Source organism: Heterocephalus glaber, unplaced genomic scaffold (assembly GCF_053883595.1).
Source record: "Heterocephalus glaber isolate CG9 unplaced genomic scaffold, H.glaber_assembly_v1.0 deba00001429, whole genome shotgun sequence".
In the NCBI taxonomy this organism is placed as follows: Eukaryota; Metazoa; Chordata; class Mammalia; order Rodentia; family Bathyergidae; genus Heterocephalus; species Heterocephalus glaber.
The window spans coordinates 34808633-34812609 of record NW_028258294.1 but is presented as its reverse complement, the minus strand read 5'-3'; the positions used below and the strand labels follow the sequence as shown (position 1 = coordinate 34812609).

Genomic DNA, 3977 nt, shown 5'->3' with positions numbered 1-3977 from the left:
GTTTCAAATGAAAAATCCCTATAGAAAAGATCAAAGACCTATTTGGCAGACAATATATACTCCATTAACAATCTCATTAACAGTAAACAAACAAAGGTCATATATATATAATATATATTATATATAACATATATTATATAATATATATTATATAATATATTATATAATATATTATATTATATTATATATTATATATATATTTTTTTTGGTACCAGGGATTGAACTCAGGTCCTTGCGCTTGTGCAGCAGGCGGTGAAACCACTGAGCTAAATCCCTGGCCTTGTATATTTTTTTAAAAGCAGGTCTGAAAGGTCAATATAAATGCTGACTGGGGGGAGTGTTTCATACCCCAAAGTCCAACATTCAGCTGTATCTAGTCCTGATATTACAGTTTGTAAAACTCTTTAACTGTGTGGTGACTCGTGTTTTCATAACTTCAATGAGGCATCAGAGGTCAGTGCATCTTGGCTTGAAGCATTTGTTGTATCCGAAGGCCGGAACAGTACTCAACCACGATGATTAAATACATAAAAGGACGGGTGATTCCTTAAGGTATCAATTGTCTTATTCTTCAGTTCTGAAGTGGCATTCATGTCTTTAAACTCTCCTGAGATATTAACCATATCGTACCATGTAAATGCAAAGGCCAGAAGGGTCTGAAGAATTATATTTACCAGCAGTGATTCATCTTTCTTTTCTGTTAATCGAATATAAGAATGATGTTGTGTATCGGAAAAGGCGGCATGGGCTAGGGCAAAGAGGGCAAGGCCTACCAGTCCCTTCCACAGCGATGGCACCAAGACTCTTAAGGAGCAGCAGCACAAAAAGAAAGAGATGAGGTGGGGCAAACTTTCCTTCTCTATCCTGTATTTTTTATACTCAGAATCTCATTTCAACTCCCTTTTTTGCTTAGATTCATGTAAAATCTAACTGGTTCCATAGTATCTGGTCGATTCCTGCTCTACTTATCTGCTGCAGTCTACTCTTAATTTTAAGAAAATCACCTAAAATAAGCAAGACATGGTAGTACATGCCTGTAATCTGAGCACACTGGAAGGCTGAGGGTGGAGGATTAAAAATTTGAGCCCAGTCTAGAGAAATTAGTGATTTAAGGAGACCCTGACTCAAAATCAAACAAACAGGGCTGGGGGTGTAGCTCAGTGTGAGAACTATGGGTTCAATCACTGGTACCAGAAACAAAAGATAAAGTTCCCTGAACAGCTCCTCTGATTAATTTAATACCTCTAAATTGTCTTCATTCAGGGGCCACCACACCTGTAATCCCAGCACTCAGGAAGCCGAGGCAAGAGGATTGCTGCCAAGTTTGAGGCCAGCCTGGGCTATGTAGTGAGTTCAAGGTCAGCCTGAACTGCATAGCAAAACCCTGTCTCAAAAAAAACAGTCTTCAGGACAAACCTATACTTCTTCAGCAGGTTATTCAAAGCCTTTTACCATGATTCCCAACTTCTTGGCTCTTTCCCTCCTCCTCTCTCTGCACCTCTCCTACCTCACCTCCAGGAAATACTCCAGCAGTGCTATACTCTTTAGCTGTGAGGCAGGAGATTAGGGGGTGGCAAACTGGGTAACCAAGTCATTGAGACCTGTCAATAACAGAGATCCAGGAAATTTGCAGGAACGGTTCCCAAAGTCCTGTACCTGGGACTTCTATTCTCCAGAAAACTCAAGCAGGTTTTTCATATAACAGCCTAGACCTGATGGCAGCCTGAGGAGAGAGATACAAACAACTGCAGCCATTCAGCTCTTGGCAACTGTGTTCTTTTCTCAGGGCCCACTCTCACTTAGCACAGTGTACTTTGTTTCCTACTTTCAATTGGTCCTCACTGGCTCCGCAGAGCATGTTTCTTTTCCTAACTTCAATAAATGTAAAAATACCTTTTGCATTTATCTTGACCAATTTTTTTTTTTTTGGTACGGGGGATAGAACACTGGCACCTTGCGCTTGCAAGGCAGGTGGCAGCACCAGTGAGCTAAATCCCTGGCTCTTGACTAATTTTGTTCAGGACAGAAGGAACCCAGAAACCACCTCTAGGAAGATACTCCAGTACCAGGTGGGCATGGTAGTGTAATGCATGTAAGCCCAGTTACTTGGGAGGTTGAAGCAGAAGGCTTGCAAGTTGGAGGCCAGCCTGAGCAATACTTAGTGAGATCCTGCCACAAAATGAAAAATAAAAAATGTTGAGGATCCACTCCAGGGTAGAGCATGTGCTTAGCATCCACAAGGCCTTGGGTTCAAATCCCAGCACCAAAAAGATCCAAGCGTGGCACACATCTGTAATCCCAGTTCTTGGAAAGCTGAGGCAAGAGGGTCACTATGAGTTAAGAGGCTAGTCTAAACTACCTGGGAAGACCCTGTCTCAAAAAAACAAAAAGAGGCGAGGTGTGGTGTTTCCCACCTGTAATCCCAGCACTCAGGAGGCTGAGACCAGGGGATCACTGCAAGTTCAAAGCCAGGCCGGGGCACATAGTGAGACCCTGCCTAAAAACAGAAGCAACAAAAAAGACTTAGGAAAAAAACTGTCTACTGAACAGGTACAGACATTTTTCTTGACGTTCTCAAAACAGCACAGCACAAACAACTATTTACAGAGCTTCTAACATTGTATTGGGTCTCACAGTCTCAGTATGCTTTAAAGTATCTTGGAAGGGGGCTGGAATTTAGCTCAGTGGTTCTGGCACCTGTCTCGAAAGCGCAAGGTCGTGAGTTTGATCCCCAGTACCCAAAACAACAAAGTATCTGGAAGGAAGTGTGGTGGTTATATGCAAAGTAGACTGTTTTATATAAGGAATCTATGCATCCCTGATTTGGGTATCTGCAGGGGGTCCCCAGAGCCAGTGCCCCAGATACCAAGAGCCAACTGTAATCACATCTTCAGCTCAGACTTCTCTCCTGAACTCTGGCCTTATAACAACTTGACATAACCATCCTGTGTGTCACAGCCTCCAAACAGCTGCACCACCCAGCTTCCTCCTTGGACCACACTGCTCAAACCAGCCCCGGAGTCCTTGTCTTCTCCTGCATCCAGTCTATCTTGCTGAGCTGTTTTTTCTACCTCCAAGATCCAGTGTCCTGGAGGTCTGTGTCTCTCCATCTCTACTTCCACTGCCCTCATTGGCCTAGGTCACTGCAAACACCTCTGAATGACAACTTATAGAGATAACAGTTATGTCAGTTGCTTCAACTTCTTTCCACTATGCTACAAAAAAACTCAAATCCTGCCAGGCATGGTGGTGCTCACCTATAACCCCAGCACTCAGGAGGCTGAGGCAGAGGCCAGCCTAGGCTACATAATGAATTCAAGGTCTCCCTGAATTACATAGCAAGGTCCTGTCTCAAAACCAAAAATACCAAAACTCCCAATCTTTATCTTAATCTAGAAAAGCCTACATAGTCCAGTCCTTGACTCACTCCTCAACTTTGTTTTGGCTCTTTCTCCCCCTGCTCACCATGCTCTGTTCTCCATGGTCAGATCCCATCCTTCAGGTATGGTCCATTCTATTCCCTCTGTGAGGCTGGGTACATCTGTAGTCCCAACAACTGAGGAGGCCAGAGCAGGAGGCTCACTCGAAACTGAGTTTAGGGCCAGATTGGACAACATAGTGAGCCCTGTCTCTCTGTCGCCATGTAGTTCAAGCTGGGATTGAATTCACTGTGTAGCCCAGGCTGGACTTGAACTTGCAGCAATCCTCCGGTCTCAGCTTCCTCAAGTGCTGGGGTTACAGGCATACACCACCACAACTGACTTTTTTTGGTGAAACTGAGGATTGAACCCAGAATCTTTGCCCTGAGGTATAGCCCCAGCCCCCACCCCTTTTCTTTTAAGACAGGGTCAATCTTGGCTAAATTGCTCAGGAGGGATTTGAATTTGTGATCCTCCTGCCTCAGCCTCTCAAAGTGTTGGAATTACAAGCATGTGCCACCATTCCTGGTGTGACTTTTTAAAAAAAATTTTTAATTC

At 43.8% G+C, this 3977-nt stretch overlaps 1 pseudogene; it reads right to left on the bottom strand.

Moving 5' to 3' along the window:
- Nucleotides 1-404: 404 nt before the first annotated feature.
- Nucleotides 405-3482, bottom strand: LOC110344285 (ER membrane protein complex subunit 5 pseudogene; annotated as a pseudogene).
- Nucleotides 3483-3977: the final 495 nt, after the last annotated feature.